General features: G+C 36.0%; 1 protein-coding gene and 1 pseudogene across 5 annotated transcripts in view; one reads left to right on the forward strand and one right to left on the reverse strand.

The window, feature by feature from the left end:
- GRM1 (glutamate metabotropic receptor 1) overlaps positions 1-22,159 on the forward strand; it is a 421,006-nt gene that overhangs the window by 219,241 nt on the left and 179,606 nt on the right. The window lies entirely within an intron of this gene.
- On the reverse strand, positions 15,842-16,249 carry LOC131515001 (fatty acid-binding protein 5-like; annotated as a pseudogene).

Genomic DNA, 22,159 nt, shown 5'->3' on the forward strand with positions numbered 1-22,159 from the left:
GGAAAAGAATCTAGTAATGGCTATGGTCTGTCTGTATCCTCAAGAAAGTTTCCAGACTCAATTCCTAAATGGTACTCTGTCCAGCCATTGGTTTCGGATAATTTTTCTTTCCTAATGGAAGCCACAGGTAAAACTGAATCCTATCTCTGGAATGTTCCTATGTCTGCCTTGAGTAATCCTGTCAGGCCAGGTATAATTAGAGCACCTAAAGTAAGGCAGAAAACTGAAGAATCTTTTGCCTTAAATAGTGTAACACATAAACTATATTGCACCTTCTTCCTAATAAACATTTATTCAATAAATATCTATGTGTTTGGCAGAAGTAGCTAAACTTTAAGTACCTCATATATTTAAAGGCTGCTGTTATAAGTCAAAAGAACTGGAGAGGTCTTAGATCAGCTGGCGACAGTTAACCTTCCTTATATTTCTTTTTTTAATTTTTTTTTAATGTTTATTTATTTTTGAGACAGACAGAGACAGAGCATGAACGGGGGAGGGTCAGAGAGAGGGGGAGACACAGAATCTGAAACAGGCTCCAGGCTCTGAGCTGTCAGCACAGAGCCCGACACGGGGCTCGAACTCACGGACCGCGAGATCGTGACCTGAGGCAAAGTCGGACGCTTAACCGACTGAGCCACCCAGGCGCCCCCTTTTTTTTTTTCTTTTTTTTTTTTAACGTTTATTTATTTATTTATTTATTTTTTTAAATATGGGGGGGAAGGAGGGCTTTTTATTTTTTTTTTAACGTTTATTTATTTTTGAGACAGAGAGAGACAGAGCATGAACAGGGGAGGGGCAGAGAGAGAGGGAGACACAGAATCTGAAATGGGCTCCAGGCTCTGAGCTGTCAGCACAGAGCCCGACGCGGGGCTCGAACCCACGGACCGTGAGATCATGACCTGAGCTGAAGTCGGACGCTTAACCGACTGAGCCACCCAGGCGCCCCAACGTTTATTTATTTTTGAGACAGAGAGAGACAGAGCATGAATGGGGGAGGGTCAGAGAGAGAGGGAGACACAGAATCTGAAACAGGCTCTAGGCTCTGAGCAGTCAGCACAGAGCCCGAAGTAACCTTCCTTATATTTCAATTACATTATTGGCTATGCAGATTTTTAGGAATTCAGACCAGTGCTGATAGCTTTTTAAATATATATTTATTCTAAGTTCTAATCAACCAGCATGATAGTAAGACGTGGATCAAGCTCCTCCCTAGGTTAGAGATAGCTTATTTTTATTTCCTACCAATCCTTATTGGTTCTGGTTAATGAGTTCTCATTTGTTTATTAATTTTGGGAAATAGGAGCAGAACCATCAATGTAGCCATGCATATGTTCACTAATCATTCTTCTGTGCTGTAGCCACACCTTTGGATATGTATCACCTATCACTGATACTTTAGAGCAGCTCTAATAATTGCAAATTTGATGACTGTGCCTGTTTTGCAACTTCTATCCCCAACTTGATTTGTTTTTTTCTTAATTGATAGCTGCTGCCTTTCTTATGAATTATTAATAGTAAGAGTGGTTTTATTGTTTGGTAAAATGAGAAATTATTCTTTTGTTCTTAAGGTTAATTGTGGTTCCTTGTGTCTCATTCATGCTTTAACATTTCATAATGGGTAAAAGTAAACAAACCATTGAAATCATAAAAATAATTGTGTGGGAAGATAGTTTAAAAAAAAGATCACAAACTCGCTTGTGTTTAAGGGCATAAGTGGTAATATAAATGTGCAAGAGGTAGGTATAAGGAAAAGAGGAACTGTGGCCCCATCAAAAAACATTTGTGATTCTTTTTTTTCTGAGCTATTCAAATAAAACTGACCTCTGGGTCCAGTGGATTGTACCAAGAAAAACATTGGAAATAAAATTTATGCTTTCTAAAACTCAATGTTTTTATAAATAAATACCTTGAAGAAATTGATATTCTTTATGATTTAAAAATATTTGTTTTAGTTACTGTAAATAATAGTATTATTATTACCAAAAATGATGTAAAGATAGAAATAGTGGTTTCTAAGTCCAGAGAATATGATCAGACTTTATGCAGACTGAGATAATTATAGCAATATCATAGAGAGTGGTTAACTATTCAAAACCTCCATCTTTCTGGCACTGATGTATAGTGAGTGCATTCATTTTTCCAAAATGCCTACATTTCATAGCCTCAAGATTAATGTTCATATGACAATTAGTCATTATAGTTAAAAGTAAAATATAACTGAAAAACCTATAAGTAACAAAATGTTTTTCTAATAGCTACAAGCCAAATGTATAAATCTTACAATATGGAACCTTTTTCTCCAACTGTCTGATATTTATGGTTTTAGTGCCTTCAAAAGATGTGACTTGTGAATATTTATCTTAGCGATATAACGAGATGTAGTGTCCAGCTCACTGAATTGTGTTTTGCAAGCCCTGTTTTCATAGCTCAACTTTCCTCAACCTCCCAAAGTTCCTCCTGTTAAAAACAGCATCTGATGTTAACTTTTAATTTTAAACAAGGATGAATTATCTTTACAATTTTTAAATTCTACAAATATTAGAGTCAACAACAAGAATAAATGAACAGGACAGTCTCTTTTCTCTTTGTGCTTGGAATCTTATTCCATAAAATCCCAGGAAGAAATTCTCAGTTATTAGGAAATATACTTGATCATTGGTATATGGACCAATTTGCTTTTAACAAGTCTGTGACATATGGGTTTGTACCTGCTGCTCAGGCGATTGTGCCAGAGTAGTTTGCTCCAGCTGAGAGCAATAGCTTTGATGACAGATTCTTTGGCTTGGAAAGGCAGTAGAATTCCTAGATCAGGCTTCCATGGAGGGGCAAGGCTCAACAGGGGGCTCACCATCCAGGTGAAAAAGATGACTCTCTGAAATAGCTTTGGAAAGTGGAGCTGATAATCTGCGGGAGTGAGTCTATGGATGTACTCCTCAGTAAAGAGGAGATCAAAGGAGGAATTGAACAAAGGATTATGTATTGTTTATTAATAGCTATACCTAGAATACACTCCACAGATTGGTCCGTTTACCATGTTATGTCATAGTTACATATGTTTTACATCTTTTATTTCTTGACCAATGCAACATCAAAAATGCCAGAACCATATTTTTTTTCATTTTGTACACTCAATATATGAAACATAATAGGTATTTCATATATGTTGTACTTTGATTAAACTGGACATATTAATAAAGAAAGACTCCTTTGGATACAAGTTACAGAAACCTATTTGAACTAGCTTGGGTGAAAAAACAGAATTTGTAATAAGGGGAAGACCACATCTAGGTATCAGCAAAGTAGTTAGTACCAGGCATATAAATGTCAACAGGATGTTTTCTCATCACCACCCCTCTGCAAAATACTTCCTTCTTGCTCTGTGGATCAGCTTCCTCTTCTCTTATAGCTCACATGATAGAATAAATGGCTGTAAATAAGCACCCACATTTACATAATATAGGATCCTTCCAGTAAGAAGAGATATCTTTCTCAGCCCCAATTCTGAATTCTCCAAGAAGACAGGCTATTTGTTGTGGCTTTGGATCAAGTGTCCATTTATAACTGGCAAGGGTCTTGGGGCCACATGCCTGCCTATAACCCAATGATATAGCTGCATGGATGGGGGAAGCAGGTTTTAGGAAAAGGTAAATGAAATAATTCTGAAAGTAGGTATCCCACTACTTTGGAAGAATCAATGTTAAAGCAGCTTAAGAAATACACACATATGTGTTTATATTATATTATATATTATATTATTTATTATATATTATATTATATTATATTATATAAATTTTATCTCCTATGTATTATATAATGCTATGTACTATATGTAATATATAACCAGTTATAACATATATTATAAAAATATATTATATATAATAATACATAATATTATATATATAAATAATAAAATCAACCTACCTTTTACATACTCATCTTGCTCTTAACAAAGCTGTACAAAAATGAAAAGAACCATATGAGATGTTTCCCTAAGAATCTTTTGTTGTATGCTGGGTCTTAAAAATTGGGGAGGAAGCAGATTCCCTGTTTTGGTAAAGCACTAGGGCTCCAGACAAGAGCTTGTTGCTCAATAAAGGCTTCCTTCTTTGCTCCCTTCCTCCCTCTCTCCCTTCCCTTTTCCCCCTGCTTATTATAGGGTAACTCATAGTAGTGTGGCTGTTTCCATTTCTAAAAGGCCCTTTTGGTGAAAGAACTTAGGGCTCATGAATGAAGAGTTGCAAAGATATGAGAAAAATTATATACATGATTGCCATGATAGATAATTTTGATTGGTGATACATATAGTAAAGGCAGGCATATAAAGGATTCAGTGTATTTATTTAAATTGTTTTAGATATTGAAGACTCTATATGCACATTTGCTACACTACACAGGTGTTTTGGTATCACCCAGAGTTTTCTACATATTTTCTACATATTTAACATTATGGTAGAGCTCTTATATTGTTCTAGGCACTATTCTAAGCATTTTACTTACTAACCCATTTAATTGACATAATAGCTTGTAGGGTAGGTTGTTAGCCTCTTTTAACAGAGAAGGAAACTGAGTCATAGAGAGGTAAAAAAACTTGACCAACATCATACAGCATGTGCTGCAGCCAGGACTGAACCCACTTGGTTCCAGAGTTCACCTTAGTGTGCATTCCATGTAAATTTTGCCTACCTTTTCTGTGCAGGTACGGTGGCATGACAAGTTATATAGCTGATAAAGTTAAGAAACATATTACTGGAAATATTTCAATAAGTGAGAACTATGAAGTTATTATACAAAGGTGAGGAAAAGCATACCATAATTTCCTGTGCTTTTTTTTGGCTCTAAGGTGACAGATGGGACTAATTTAGCAAGGCAAATGTCTTAAAGAACTTCAGGGTTTCTAACATTTTACTTTTCAGGTTCATTTGATTAATTTTCAGGCATAAAAACAAGATCACTGGAAGGATGGATGATAAGTTTAAGTAGCAACTATAGTAGTCATCTATCTCTTTCCAAATAAGAGTATTTATATAATCAGAGAATTGCCTACATTGAAACTCTAAAAATATGTTGTGCAACTTCCTTCCTTTACCTTCTCATAATTGGGCAACTTAAATATCAACTCCATATCACTGGCCTTCTTTCTCCAACTCTAAATCTCCACCAGGAAAATAATTTGCAAGTTAGTTTCCCAATAGTCTTTGCATAGTGCCTTTCTAATCACGAAATCCTTTTATGTTTGTCCTTGCATTAATTTTATGTTTAGATCTGACTGGCATGTTCACAAATGGACTGCCCTAGAGAAAGTAGATCGTATACTATTCTACTTTGAATTATTTGTGACCTAATATTCAAATATTAGAAGTGAAGGACAGACTTGGTGTATATATCTGGCAGGTCTTAGTCAGTAACTACCTTAGGCCAAAAGCAGCAGATGCTCTGTTTTCACAGTTGTTTGTGAGTGTCACATGAAAGTAAAGATACTTTGTCTGTCTAATCTGGTCTCTGCATTTGCTTGGGGCATTTGGATGAGAGCAGAATTTGTACAGAGTGAACTTATAAATCAACTCAGATCATATCTCTTATCTATTTTGATACTTCCCATGGCTTCCCATCCCCTTCAAAGCTCATGCCCAATCCTCCATGGCCTGGTCTCTGATTGTATCTTTTAACTCTGATCCCAGTCACTCTTTCTTGATTTTGCCAGCACATTCCTACATGGGCACCTTTGCATTTATAGTTCCCTCTGCCTAAAATGCTCCCTAGACATTTCCAAGGCTCATACCTTCCCCTCCTTTATGTCCTTCCTCAAATGCATCTCATGTGAAACTTTTCCTAACTACCCTGATGGAAATGTCACCCCCTCTAATACTTCTTTCTTTTTTCCCCCAAGAAGTTGTATCTATCTTACTTTTGATATATTTTACAACCTTTTCTTATTGATTATTTTGCCTTGTGAAGTTAGATTTTTTTTGTCTGTTTTACTCACTGGTATATCCTCAGAGTATAGAATATTGCCTTGGTGAAATATTTGTTGAAAAAATGAACAAGAACAGACTATAAATACAAAAATAGAGATAATAAAGGAAAGCGTGATTAACTCTTTAATGGTGTTAGAAAATAATTGGGAAGACTTCCTGGGCGGGGAGTGGGGTGGGTGGGGGGGGTGGGTAACATCAAAACTTGGTTTTTAAGGACTGATAAGATTTTTCCAGGAGGGCAAATTTGAAAAAGTTCATTCCACACAGTTAAAACATTATACCATGTGTAATGGTACAGATATAAAACCATACAATGTGTTTGAAAAACCTCAAGCTTTAAGCTTTAAAATATTGATGAATAGGGGCGCCTGGGTGGCGCAGTCGGTTAAGCGTCCGACTTCAGCCAGGTCACGATCTCGCGGTCCGTGAGTTCGAGCCCCGCGTCAGGCTCTGGGCTGATGGCTCGGAGCCTGGAGCCTGTTTCTGATTCTGTGTCTCCCTCTCTCTCTGCCCCTCCCCCGTTCATGCTCTGTCTCTCTCTGTCCCAAAAATAAAATAAAAAACGTTGAAAAAAAAAATTAAAAAAAAAAAATATTGATGAATATTAATATGTATTAAAATAAGGATACTAGAAGTTATTCCTTAAATAATGGAAATCCCATTAAGAGTTTCAAGCATGAATGACAGGGAATCGTGCTTTGCTCTGCAGCAATGGAAAACATGGATTTGAAGAAATTGAAGCCTGACTTAGGAATACAAGTGAAAAGCCTTAGCAATAACGCAGGCTAACAAAGATAAGAGACTGTATTACAGGTTGTATGTAACAAAAAGGAGGAGTGGTAACAAAAATAGTTAACAGGAATAAATGATTGAGTGTGTGTGTTGAGGGGGTGGAGATTTAGACGGATGGAGAGAACTTACGACGTTGGTGAAGAATGCTGTTGTTCAGCTGAATTACCCAGTCTGTCTTTTGTCTGTTGACACTGATGCATTTCCTAGGATAATTCCTGAGCTGTTCAACTTCATTTGATAGATCTTGAGAATTTCAGAACTCTGCTTTATTGCTAATGGGATGCAACTAATAGGATAAAAGACTTTTCTTTCTTAAAATCAATGGAAATATCAGCAAAACAGGCTAAGCTATATTTTCTCAACATGCATAATCTTAAAACATTCTGTAAGAGCTCCAGACTGCTGAACTTTGTCTTGAAGTTAATAGAAAACTATTGATTTTGATTCACTCAAAATCAGAACTATTTTCTGACAAATCATCTGCATAAAATTATTCTGCATATGAAATATATCATTATTTGTTATTGCCAGTTCAGTGTGCATTATTTAATACAAAGAGGATAAACTTTAAGTCACAGTGACCTGGTCTGAATTCCATACCTGCAAGATGACCTTTGGCAAAATTACCACGAATCTTACCTTTCTCATTGGTAATAAAAATAATACCTATATCACAGAATAGTTTTGAGGTTTAAATGAAACAACACACATGTATAAGTGTAGGATCCTTCAGTTAAAGTAACAACAATTGATGCCAGCTAATGAGCAAAAAGGATTTATCAGAAAGAAGTCAGGACTTAAAATATTGACAAGAAGCTAGAGAAGAAGCAGAAGTAGGCACAAACTAAGTTAGCAGGAACCACAGAAATGGTCTCCTAACCTAAACGGGGTGGTATGGATGTCACCACTAGAAGGGATATGTGCCAACTATTTGTGTAGTCTTCATCCTTTGTGACCTGCTTGAGACTCTAAGTTTCAGGAAAGAGTGTCCTGTTAGCTGATTTGACTTCTCTCAGCTTCCATGCTAGGGAGCTGATTTAGGAATTTCTCCTCCTTCTCCCTCCTCCTCCTCCTCCCCCTCCCCTTCCGTCTCCCTCCTCCTCCTCTCCTCCCTCCTCCTCCTCCTCCTCCTCCTTCTTCTTCTTCTTCTTCTTCTTCTCCTCCTCCTCCTAAACATTTCTATCTCAAGACTTCAAAAGAAAATTAGGATGCTTGGAAAAGTAGAAGGTATTCTCACTAGCCAAAAACATTAAGCTGATGACTTCAGAGCTGTTTTGCCCATAATCCATAGCAAAGTAACACATTTGATATTATGACCTGGGCTTCACAGATGGATATGTATGTGTGTGGTTATGTGTAACTGAGACAAAAGTTTCTCTAAACCAAATTTTTTTTTAGCATATGTGTAGTACTCTGTTTCATTTTATTTTATTCTATTTCACTTTTTAAAAGACTGGTTCATGGGCCGTTAAGTTGATTTCATGACTTATGAATGAGTTTCAATGCACAGGCTGAAACCATTTTATTACACTGTATATAATATCAGCAAATTGTGGGCATTCTGTAAATGTCACATTCTCTCATACCACTTTTCCCCCTTTATTCTGCCTCCCACTTCCCCATCAAATAAAATTGCATACAGTGCTTGAATGACCAAAACACCTGAAGTCTCCTTCATTTTGTTGACCTAAAGACATAGTGTTAATCATATTTTCCTAAACAATGGAGTTGTTTTAAAAAATCATGAAGTTGGTGGTGCCTGGGTGGCTCAGTCAGTTGAATGTCTGACTCTTGATTTTGGCTCAGGTCATGAACTTGCGGTTCATGGGATTGAGCCCTGCATGGGGCTCTGTGCTGACAGCATGGAGCCTGCTTGGGATTCTCTCTCTCCCTCTCTCTGCCCCTCCCCCCCCATACTATCTCTGTCTCTCTCAAAATAAATGAACTTTTAAAAAATCAGGAATTAAAGACATATGGAATATAAAGAAAAACAGTATTGAAGAAGAAGTAGTAAAATGAAGAGAATAAGGTGTGATTTAAGCCTCAGCAAAACTAGGATTTCCTTTTTGAAATAGAATGGAATAATTTTCTATTCCACACATATGGCATCTGTCGCTGCTTTCTGGTATAAGACTTTGAAGATTAAGCACACCTTTTCTCAGTTTTCCTTGTATTGAAAGTGCTATTTGGCCTTTTTTCAGTACAAATATATTTTGGTGTAAAATAATGGGTTCAATGGTTTGGGGGGGTGGTTAGTGGCTCAAATGAATAAAATAATTGACTCAATGCTTCATTTCATTTGTATGTATGTGTGGTCAGTCAGCTGCCAAAGCATTAGACTTACAAAGAGTTTGGCCAAAAGGACTTGAATCCGTTTATATGCTTCAGACACAAGAAAGTTATAGGTTTACAGTGTTACGAGTTACTTTTTGGTCACTGTGTATTATTTCAACCATGTCAAAAGAGCCTTTTTTCCCCAACTGACGGGATCAACAACACATCTATACTAGCATGCCTCAGCTGGGCGTCACTTCCCAACAATCTTTTGTCTATTTTTTATTGGTTCACTATTCCATTTCCAAGGAGAACTGTGGCAATTCCCCCTGGATTGAAGCCTTAGGGCTCAATCTATGTCAAATACTGAGTGATTTCTCTAATTTGTGTTTGAGGTGTATCTAGTTGAGACTCCTCGATTTCTCTGTCTTCAAATAACAACGTGTCTCTTCACCAAAAGAAGTCCCTGATTTTAAGGTATATTGTTTCTCAATCTCTTTTCTTCTTGCCTCTTCTGGAACATAAGCCCCTAAGTTTGTTCCTTCTCATCTGTGTCTTCAAATTGACCTTCTCCACTGGAAGTGTCTTCTCTTTTTATAGACATTCTCCGATACCCTAACAAACTGCCCAAAACATCTTTGTTCCACATTCCAATTTTCATAAGCTTTCATACTGTAACTCTCCTTTACTTCAAATGACATATTTCTTGAAAATGTATTCTTGTCGCTTCGACTTCTTCATATTTATTCTTTCTTGTATCTCTAATCAAGCTTTCACGCACAAGTCTACTGAAACTGTTCTGAGTCTTCAGAACAAGACTATCCAGGAGGTGTTTTGTTTAAGTTGGTTTCCCTCACAAAGCCGTCTTGTAGTTTCTTGAATCCTTCCCAGGTTCCTTGTCCATAAGCTCTTCCCTGAAGAGTATGTATTTTCCAGAACCATGTCTTCACATCTCTTGGCATAGAAGTTGGGGAGAAAACTGTGGAACCATATCTCATTAGGTTCAATTAGGGGTCTGTCACTATAAGCTGTGCCACCTGGCCCAATTTGCTCACTTTTTTCAAACCTGTAAATGAAAATAATAACAGTACCTATATCCTAGATTTTCTTGAATATTAAATGTAAACTGTTTAGGGAGGGGTTTTTTTGCTGGTAATAAATGTTAGCTATCATTCCCCACCACCAAAAAAATAGAAGCCCTTTTATTGGGGATGTGGGAATACTTTGCCAATTTCCCATAAAGAGAGCTCCTCCATAATACCTCTGTAGACTTTTGTCTGGCTCTTCAGTCTTTCTTCCCCCAGTGTATTAGGGGAAAGGGTCCGAGCATTTAATTTAATCCCCTCCATCTTCTTTCCTCTTTTACACCCAAAAGTTTGTAGGGCAGTCTGCAGTGGCTAAGTCTATCATATGCTAGGGTTCCATATGAGGAACTCTGTCATTGCTGCACCTCTAAGCCATGACCTTCAATACATTTTGTACCCACCCACCATCTCTTTTATCAATTTCGGTTGATCCAGAGCTTGGCCAGAGAAAAGAGAATACCAACTCATTGGGTGCCTTCAAACCTCAACATGTATTTTTTTTTTGTCTATTACATTTGATTCTAAATTCCAGCCTTTCTCTGCTGTAATTTATTCTACATATTACTGCCTATAATTTTCCTAATAAGAAGTTCTTATGTTGTCTTTTCTTTTACAATAAATACAGTTGCTCTCCATTATTTATAAAATTGTGTGTGGATTTCACTGAAATTTTGTGGTCCTCCACAGCATGGTTTGATTCTCCCACTGGTGCTTTTCTGTTACTTAGTGCTCCAGATGAACTAGACTTTTCCCTAAATAGCACATAAGTTTTCTGCCTCTGTGCCTTGGCTTATGCTATTTCTTTGATTTAGAATAGTACCTGATCTTTTTTTACTTTTTGAAATTCTGGTTATATTCTGAGACCATCCTAGTGTCATCTTTTCAGTAAAGACTTTCTTGATCCCCCAATCTGATATAATTTATGCCTTCTTCTATATGTATTTTTAAATTCTCTTATGGCACATTCTCCTAATTTTAAATTTATAATGAGACTATTTTATTTTCCCTTGTACAATAAGACCACGACCTGTTTAAGAGAAGGAGCTACAGCCTCTCCTTTTTAAACTCATTAGTTTCTATTGAGCATTAAGCACGAAACCCTATAGTTACTAAGTGCTCAATAAATACGTTGTTATTTAATTGAAATTATTATATAATACAGGGTACCCATTAGACACATTTTCTAACTATCTATTCTTTTTGGCTTTTTAAAATGTTTATTTATTTATTTTGAGAAAAAGAGAGAAAGAGAGCAAATTGGTGAGGGGCAGAGAGAAAGGGAGAGAGAGAATCCCAAGCAGGCTCTGCACTGTCAGCATAGAGCCTGATGTGGGGCTCCACCTCATAACCTTGAGATCATGACCTGAGCTGATATCAAGAGTTGGACGCTTAACCAACTGAGCCACCTGTTCTTTCTTTAAAGTAGTCCCCGCTGCCCCAAAAAGATAACTGTGATTTTAGCTGCAGTAACAAGCCATTTCTTGTGTCTAAAGGACACAGTGATTACAATTGTCAGAGTAATTTTCTTGAAGTTTTCAGGTAGAAAATGTTGATCAAGGCCTTAAAACTTACAGTGGCAAAAGATGGCATTGGAACGGTAGTTTGATGACATGTAGTTTTCATGGCAGCAGTGAGATTCATGCAAAATTTTCATTGAAAATGAGTCCTTTGGCATTCAAAGAAAGCCCTGGGCTGCTTATTTCCATAAAATACTTTTCATGCAACTATATGCAGAAGATTTTGAGTTAGGCATACTAGGTATTCTAAACCTAATTTAGAAAGACTGTAATATCAAATATTTGCAGTCTGTTATACTTGAGAAGCTTTTTATGATACTTTGCTTTCTCCATCATAAACGTACTGTTTCTATTCTCTGTCTCTCTTTCCCTTCTTTCTTTCCCTCATCTCAGTTCTCTTCTTCCCCTTTGTTTCTAAATCCTTTTAAAAAATACCCTGCCCTCTTTTCTTCCTACATATTTTATTTTATTCTTGACTTATCTACTTGTAGGTTTGTTCCACCAAAATGTTCTACCACATTGACTTCAGAGAAGTCACTGGAACCAAAAAGCTTACAAGTAGACCTTACTACATGCAAGGCAGGAATAAAATCCATGAGAGAAGGGGTCATACCTCCCATAATTGGTATTATAGTCCAACATCACATTCTGCATTGAAGTAGTAGATATAGTTGCTGAATGAATAAATTAACAATAATTCTAATACATGATAGAGACTTCCATAACATCTAGGAAAATGAAAGCTTCTCGCCCTGGCTGTACTGAGAACTGATGAAGGTTCTTTTGTCCAAGCTCTCACCAACTGTCTCCCTAGCAAACTGTGCTGATCTCATTACATGGGCATGCTCATGATTAAATGTTAGTGCTTCTAGAGAGCTCTTTCCCTCCCATCTCTTTTCTTTGCTCATTCCTATTTAACTCATCCATCAGACTCTAGTTTAGACAGTTTCTTTCCATACAACTCAAATATAGTATAAGTGTCTGATCTTAGAAAACACTGAATTTTTCCAATCACCATGCTTATCATCCTGTTTTAACATTGTTAGTTGACTTGTCTATTTCTCCATGTATTGTTATTTGCATTTGATCGGGGACCTGTATGCCTTGTTTACAGCTGTATTTTCAATATCTAAATATTCTACTTGGCAACAGTCAGGGTAGAGACACTGAGTTAAAGCCATTAAATGAAATATTAAATAGGATCTCTGGTTTAACCTGGTTAGTCATCTGAACTCTTCTGAAGAACTAATGAAACCCCAGGGCACCTGACAAAGTCAACGTCACTGGAAGTCTGGTTTGAATGAGGGAGTCAGGAAGGATTGATCAACAGGTGACACACCATGGGATCATGGAAGAAGTGAAGCACAATGTCTAGGAATGAAACTAGAATAAAATTCCAAGGGACAGTTTGACTAAAACATCCATCTGGAGGGGATGGGCAGGAGCAATGTAAGGAAGAGTACAACATAAGGTACAGTGTAAGGAAGTACAATGTAAAGAGGACTACACTAGAGACACAATGGCATTAAAAATGAGTAGGAAAGGAGGGTGGGCTGAAGAGCCTGAAGTCCTTGAAACATAACCAAGGAATTTTTTATACAGCTTCTGACCTAGAGCACAGAAATAAGGGAACTGTTTAAGCATTCTGGTCCAGTTTGGATAGATGTTGCTATTCTCTATTTCCCACAAAATGCCCTTTAACATGGAGAAAAAAAGAATATAATAATTTCCCAACTAAATTTGATTGTAAAACTATTGTTGGTCTTGGATAAACTTAACATTTTGGGCTGAATTGAGAACTAATTGGTAATTAATAGATACTTTCTCACTTGGAATAGACCAAGCTCAAATACTCTAAATGAAAGTAGGGAGACATTTTATTTGTATTCTCTGCTTTCTGGAAAAGAGGCCCTGGCTCAAGACCAACCAAAACATTGGGCAGGCATCTTCTGCAAGTGTCTTTTGAGGTGGTCATAGAACTTTTCCCCCATGTCCATTTGACAGCATACTACGTCATAGGAAACATCAGAGCAGAAATGTTGATAGTGGCACATGGCATCCCAGTAAGTGTATTTCCATCAGGTAAATGTTGTTCCTCTCTGGACCCTTTTAATGTTGTCCTATTTTGTTTTCTTAATGTGCAATAGTAATATCTGAAGTAATCTTATTTATGTAGATAAGTATTGTCTGCTTCTGGTACTAACATGTAAGCTCTGTGAAAAGAAGGACATAGTTCACCTCTGCATTCTCTAGCACCTAGGACATTACCTGTAAGTATTTGTTGAATGACAAATTAAGGAAAATGGAGGGAGTTTGGAATACTTGTGTCTTCAGTACATGTTGTGGAGTATACTCTATCTCTTCAAGCCAACGGAGAACCAGAGAGAGGTCATAAGAGAAAAGCTTCTAATTCAACAGAACTATGCTTGAGAATCTGCATGCTGGTTCACATTCTGGCTGCATGCTTGATGAGACACTCTTAGCAATCCATGGGGCCAACCCATACATCTTGTCCATTAGCAAAACTGAGCCTGGATAGAGTTCTTATTTTTGAAAATAGCACTTAATTAGAAAATAAGTTTAGGAAATTTCTTGACATCTTTGATAGAATAAACAAGACATAGTCTTCATGAAACAAGGGTAAACAGCCAAAAGATGAGAATATGAGGCAGACAGAAGATTGGGTAAGGAAGGCATAAAAAAACGGAACAGCAAAAGTAGATTAAAATCTGCGCTAAAGAATTAAAATTGGCTTTGTGGATAATAAAATGATGATACAGAGGCAGATGCTAAAGCTGAGACTGTTTAACATGTCCTGAGCACTGATGTATTTCAGGCCATGTGCTAAGCCCTATACATATGCCATTGGCCACCCCACCTCTCTAATCATGGCTGCACACTAGGATCAACTAAAGAAAAATTTTATATGTCAGTGCTTTACCATACAAAGATTCTGATTTAATTGGTCTAGAACAGGACTTAGGCAGTTCCACATCATTGTACAACTCCAGCAATCACTACCGACAGAGCATAGAATGTCTCATGAACTGTGCGGTGTCATAGCTCTAAGCTTACCCGACTTTATTATTATTACTGTTACTATTACATTTCACGAGTGATTTAAATAAAAATCCAGTATTGAAAACTATCAGCATGTGCGATTCCATTTAATCTCATTTTGGGGGATAGCCTTGAGATGGTCTCCCAAGATACAGAGAGAAAGCAAATAAATAAAAGTGATGAGAAAGGAGACTATAAAAATGGGAAATAACCAGAAAAAAAAAATGCAAACAGAATTACAGGCACTCTTATAGCACAGGCCAAGGCCATTAAAACAGAAGTAATTCTTTACAACATAATTGTAAAAAGTCTTCAGTTACAAAGAAGGACTCATTGAAAGGGCATGCTATACTTCGGATAAGATTTATAAAAAAGAGGCATTTAGATACATCCTTGCAATGTTTATGAACTTCAAAAGTATAAAATATTCTTATGAATCCATAAGCAAGGATCAGAAAACAAAACAGAAACAAAAAAAGAAAACTGGCCACAAAGGTGTGAACTTGGGTTAGTTTCAGATTTTTATGATGGGAGATAATTTTAAAATGTCCATAGAATTTTGTGGAAGATAGTATGTTATCTGTGACCAACCAAGATGTTGCTCTCATGTGAAAGCAAGAGAAAAACATTTTCATTTAAGATCTTAAGAACCCACTGAAAAATTATACAAATATATTCTCCATCTGACTAGATTTAATAGCCATTAAATTTTTATCTCATAGCATAAGCCAGATGCATTTTAGATAGATTAAATGATATGTGTGTCTATATTTATAATTTACATTATATATATTATATTAACAGTACACTGAAAGATAATATAGATAAATATTTCAAAGTAATGGCAAGAATCAAAAAGGAACGTATTTATAAAATTGGCTCTTTAAACATCTTTTGCCTACAGGAATCAAGATAGACCAAATTTTATTTTTTTATTTTTTATTTTATTTTTAGCACAAACACATTTATTTACTAACCAAAGGGGTGATCATAATTAAATCAACACTTTGAAATAGTTGCATGTAAACTGTTGATGATAAAGGTAATTGAACACAGTAATGAAAAATAAAAGCAGTATGGGGATTTCCTCATTGAACTGAGCTTGTTCATCCTCCCAGATAATTCCTGTCCAAAATGATGATGGAATTTTTACCCTACTTTTTCATAGACATAAGTACAGGTGACATTGTTCATGGCACTTTCCGCTACTAATTTCCCATCTTCTAGTTTTCTTGTTAATGTGCTTTCCTTCCATCACATTCCTGATGTTGAACCGATGCGTTGTTAGTGTAGTTGCAGACAGTCCGTTTTTCTGCTACCAGCTGTAGTTTCTTCAAACTTCTAGGTTACAGGAAAACTGTTGTTTTCAAAGTGTTCTCAGTTTTTATGATGAGGATTTTGCCATCAGAAGAGATGATACAGTCTGGCTGGCCACTGCACCCACTTTTCACAGAGCCATCTCCATCCCTACTTCCTTCATGTATTTGCCAAAGCCTTTGCTCTCCATTACGCTCCATCTTCCTACCATTTGCTGAATGGTGGCCATGGTGGGCGTGGGAAGGACGACTGACCAACAAACTAGGAATATATTCTCAACATATATAATAGACTGTATGTGTATACATACATATGTATAAACATCTATGTATATGAGTATATACATACACAGTAGTGATGTAACAAATATGAAACACATGGGAAAATGACATAAACGGATAATCACCAAAAATATATTAATTTAATGTATATTTTTGGAGTGAATGTGTAAACAAAAAGTTTTATTCACTTTTTTCCCCCAGATTTATATCTGGGGATATCTGGGGAGTTATATCTCCCCCACTGAGATATAACTAGACATATATCACTATATAAGTTTAAGGTGTACGATGGGTTGATTTGACACATTAATATATGTGAAATGATTCCAACAGTAGGGTTAGGTAACACCTGTATCACCTCACATAATTACCATTTCTTGCTTTCAAGTATTTAATACAGTATTATTAAGTATAATCACTATGCCATACGTTAGAGTCCCCAAACTTACTCATCCTGTAACTGAATGTTTGTACCCTTAACCAACATGTTTTCTGCACACCCAGGCCCCACTATTCTACTTTCTGTTTCTAGGAGTTTGACTTTTTTTATATTCCACATTTAAGTGTGATCACACGGTATTTGTCTTTGTCTGGCTTATTTTACTTAGCATAATGCCTTCACGGTCCATCAGTGCTTTTGCAAATATATTTCCTTCGCTTTTATGGCTGAATAATATTCCCTTCTGTATATATACCACATCTTTATTCACCCATTGCTGGATATTTAGGTTGTTTTTACATCTTGGCTATTGTGAGTAATGCTGCAATGAACACGAGAGCAAAGACAACTATTTGAGATACTGATTTGACTTCCTTTCGATATATACATAGAAGTAGGATTGCTTAATCATATGGTAGTTCTATCTTTAATTTTTCTGAGGAAACTTCATTCTGTTTTACGTTGTGGCTGTACCAATTTACATTCCCACAGTGTACAAGGGTTCCCTTTGCTCTACTATTGCTAATACTCGCTGTTTCTTTTCCTTTTGATAACAGCCATTCTAAACAGGTGTGAGGTGATATCCCACTGTGGTTTTGATATGCATTTCCCTGATGATTAGTGATGTTGAAAATTTTTTTCATGTACCCAACGGACATTTGTATGTCTTTGGAAAAACTGATTATTTGGCTTCTCTGCCCATTGTTTAATTGGACTGTTTGGGTTTTTTGCTCTTGACTTATATGAGTTCTTTATATATTTTGAATATTAACCCCTATCACATACATGATTTCCAAATATTTTTTCCTATTTCATATGTTGCCTTTTCGTTTGGTGATTGTTTCTTTGCTGTGCAGAGGCTTTTAGTTTGATGTAGTTCAACTTGTCGGTTTTTGCTTTTGTTTCATGTACTTTTGGTATTGTATCCAAAAATCATTACCAAGACTGAGACAGCAATGGACCTCTTTAAAAAATTTTTTTTAAATATTTATTTATTTCTGAGACAGAGAAAGAGAGAGCGTGGGGAAGGGGCAGAAAGAGGGAGACACAGAATCTGAAGTGGGCTCCAGGCTCAGAGCTCTCAGCACAGAGCCTGATGTGGGGCTTGAACCCACAAGCTGTGAGATCGTGACCTGAGCTGAAGTCAGATGCTTAACTGACTGAGCCACCCAGGTGCCCCAAGAAATGGACCTCTTTGGCAGCATCCTACACAGCTGGAGAAGCTGGGTGCTCAATCACATGCTCTTACTTTCTCCTTGTGGGAGAAATAATGTTTTGAGAAGATCTCTCTTGGCCCTGCACTGTGCACCAGCCATCAGAGGGCAGATGTAGATAAAGTCCAACAGTTCCTCTATCCCTCTCCAGTACATACAAACTTGTATTTGTATGTGTGTCATCAGTATGCTGGAACTTTGCTCAAAACCTGGACTTCCACAAAGGCTCTCTTACCCATGGGTGATTGTCTAAGTATTTTTCTGGGGGCTTCTGGATCACAGCTAAGAGAAACTGGAGTTGGTTCGTGTGCCTTTGCAGTGTCCACAGCCAGGACCAAGGTCTATCTGCCTGTTAACTGATGCATAAGTAGGCAAGCCTCTTCCCGGGTCCCTTGGTGTAGAGTGCCAGATGCCATAGCTCCCACGAAAGTACTTTCTTCCATGAATGGATACCACGTTTCTGTTGTTGGGGGTTTGGGCGACACAATCCTGGTACATGTTTGCAGCCATGTTGCTGATGTTACTCTCCATATGTATGTGTGTGTGTGTGTGTGTGTGTGTGTGTGTGTGTGTATAGAATTTAATTAATAACAAAGGCAAATTAAAGAAGTTATCTGAAACATTGTTTTACCTACCAAGTTACAAAAGATTTAAATAAATAATAACATGATATTTCTCCATACTGGAGACTGTGAGTAGATGAACATTCTCAGAAACTATTAAATGTGTGAATGGCTGTAACATTCTGGAAAGCAAACTACCAATATGTATTAACAACATTTAAAAAGCTTATTTTTTTTGATTTAGTACTTCCCTTCTTACTCTATTCTTAGAAAATATTTAAGGATATTGACTGAGATATAAGAAAAACGATGTTCACTTCATATTACTTGCAGTAGAAAAAAAATGTCAAAACCAGCAAAAATGTCTAGCTATTGGGCAGTAAGAATATTTCTGTTACAGACATAAAAATATTTAAAAATAACTTTTTTATGATGTGGGGAACATTTATATATAATCACAAATAAAACACTGAATATGAAATTATTAGTATGTTTTGAGTTTTGTGAGAAAATGTATATATATGTGAAAGAAGACTGGAAAAAATTAACCAAACATAATATTATTATTGTCTAGATGGTGGGATTATAGTTAACTCATATAATCTTCTCTACAGCTTTATATATAACATTTTAAGTACATGATAAAAAGTTAACAAAATAGTGGGGAAGGGTTATTCAGTAAACAGTGTGCTGATAAATAGCAATTTAGAAACACTTCAAATTGGATCCTTAAATTACCTTGCACACAAGTATAAATTTATTTATTGCTTTAACACTATTTTCTGCCTATTTTTATGCCAGGACTTTAGCCTTTTGCATTCCAATTTTTGTTTTTTTGTATCTCAATGACTAAAATTTGTACATTGTTTTAGGAACAAAATAACAAACTAGCTAGGCTAGTTTAATCTATTTTCACAAAAACCAAGTACACAGTTATAGAAATATCAAGTCTTTCATTTATACTTGTATCATTAATTTTCTCATGAGGAAAAAAAAGAACTAGGCTAATGCATAAATTCTCAGCTTTTTGCTATAATGCCATTACAAATCAATTTGAAAGAATGTGTGCAATTCTTATACTGTAGGGAATATTTAGCAATTACATTACTTCAGAATTCTGTTTTTTATTATAGAATGTGTACTCACTGGAGAGTTAAGTAATGCTAAATAAATTAGCATCTTAATGAAAACTGTATATTAATACTGTTCCTGTTCCTAAGTAGTAATTTAATTCCAGTAAGTCAAGGAATTCGATTCTTGCTAAATAAATATCATTGTCTTGAAAAATACAATGCTGCAACTAAGCATTTGTACTCCCTGATGTTTAGAGAAAGCCATTATTAAAGAGAAAATGTATTCATTTTTAAGACTATATGGTTTGGAAATTTTGCTTATTGTCCAGTAGGGCAAATTAGATAGGCATAGTCAGTGCTCTCAAGCAAGTTGTTAGATAATCCAGTTTAGTTATAGAATGTAGTTATTACATACTGTATAGCTAAAGTAATAGAATTTCAACAGCTCTATCATAAATTTAATTTCTTTAAAAGATGTAGCCCAAGACAAAGAATAAGACTAAGATTCTTACCACACAGTATATGGTTAGATGATAGTTTTTGTTTTCTTTTTTAAAGTTTATTTATTTATTTTGAGAAAGAGAGAGAGAGAGAGAGACTCTGTGTGTGTGTGTGTGTGTGTGTGTGTGTGTGTGTGTGTGTGTGTGTAAGTGGGGCTGAGAGAGAGACAGTGAGAGAAAGACTCTCAAGCAGGCTCTACACTGTCAACACAGAGCCAGACATGGGGCTCAATCCCAGGAATCTCTAAACCATGACCTGAGACGAAATCAGGAGTCCAACACTCAACCGACTAAGCCTCTCAGGTGCCCCTAGAGGATAGTTTTTAAACACCATACACAAAAGTAAACTCAAAATGGATGAAAGACCTAAATGTAAAATAGGGAACATCAAAATCTTAGAGGAGAAAATAGATAGCACTCTTTGACCTTGGCTGCAGTATATAATGGAATACTACTTGGCAATGAAAAAGAATGAAATCTTGCCATTTGCAAAAACATGTATGAAACTGGAAGGTGTTATGCTAAGTGAAATAAGTTAGTCAGAGAAAGACAAATATATTACTTCATTGATATGCATATTTAAGAAACAAAACAGATGAACATGGGGAAGGGAGGGAAAAATAAGATAAAAACACAGAAGGAGGTGAACCAGAATAGACTCTCAAATACAGAGAACAAACTTAGGGTTGCTGGAGGGGTGTGGCGTGTGGCTAAGGGCTAAGTGGATGATGGGCATTAAGGAGGGTACTTCTTGGGATGAGTACTGGGTGTTATATGTAAGTGATGAATCATAATTCTACTCCTGAAACCATTATTACACAATATGTTAACTAACTTGGATTTAAATAAAATTTAAACAAAAAATAAATAAATAAATAGCATTTTTAACCCAAAAGAATTTAACTTTTCAACAAAATTAAGACCTCGGTGTGATTTAAAAAAAAAATAATACATATTAAAGAGTTAACTTTAAAAATATCATGTGTTAATAAATGTGAAAAATACCACGTAAAGTGAGCAAAGAATTTTTAAAATAATATTTTCAAGTTTGCATGTAATGTTTTGTTTTGAATTATAGTTTATATTGGGTATTAGGTTTAGTCAATAATGGCTACACAAATCACTTTGTGTCATGGAGTAGAAGGCTGTGTGTGTGTGTGTGTGTGTGTGTGTATGTGTGTGTGTATTTTTCATGTTAAACATGGTTTGCCAGGTTGTTCATACAGTAGTTTCCAAAGTCCCATAAGACTTGTTCTCCTGTTCAGTTTTTCCTACTTTTGAATTCTCAGGGAAATCTTTGGTCTTGATTAGTGCCTTGAAATGTTGACCAATGCCCTTGTTCTGCCTTCTTAACTCAGAATGCAGAAGACACAGTACACAGGAATATATGAAAAATCATGTATGAACAGTATTTGTTAAGTGCTTATTATGTGCCAAATTCTGTGCTAGTAATTTTGTATGTGTTAGGTAATACTCATGGCAAATAATTTCACAGATAAGGAAGCTGAAACTCAGAGGTTAAGTCACTTTCAAAGATGCCTTACCTATACATAATTAGTCATGGATTTGGGATTTGTTCTTAGAGACATCTGAGTCCAAAGTCTATAACAAGAAGAGGAGTTAATTAAGAATTTTAATATATATATTATACATATTAATTATATGTTAATTAATTTATTAATATATCAATAGATAGCTACTAATCAATAGATATATAGTAATATAATAGATATATATTAATAGATATATAATTAATATATCAATAGATATGTATTAATAGTATATTAATATATCAATAGCTATATATTAATTCATCTGATAAACTACTCCATGTCTATAAAAGGCCCTACACCACTTTCTCAAAAATGTGCTGGTTGTCTTCTGGTAGTTATCCTCATGTTATGGTTTGGAATCACTAAGCTGAGATACACCGGAGTCAAGTTCATCAAGATTCACTGGGCTTTCAGGTCTGCCAATCAATGGCAGCATCTGATAGATGAACTTGAAGAGTCTGAACCATGCACTAGGAGTCTGCTTTTTCTTGCTGGCTGCCAGTAGATGTGTTAGCC

This window comes from Neofelis nebulosa, chromosome 6 (genome assembly GCF_028018385.1).
Source record: "Neofelis nebulosa isolate mNeoNeb1 chromosome 6, mNeoNeb1.pri, whole genome shotgun sequence".
NCBI classification, from domain to species: domain Eukaryota; kingdom Metazoa; phylum Chordata; class Mammalia; order Carnivora; family Felidae; genus Neofelis; species Neofelis nebulosa.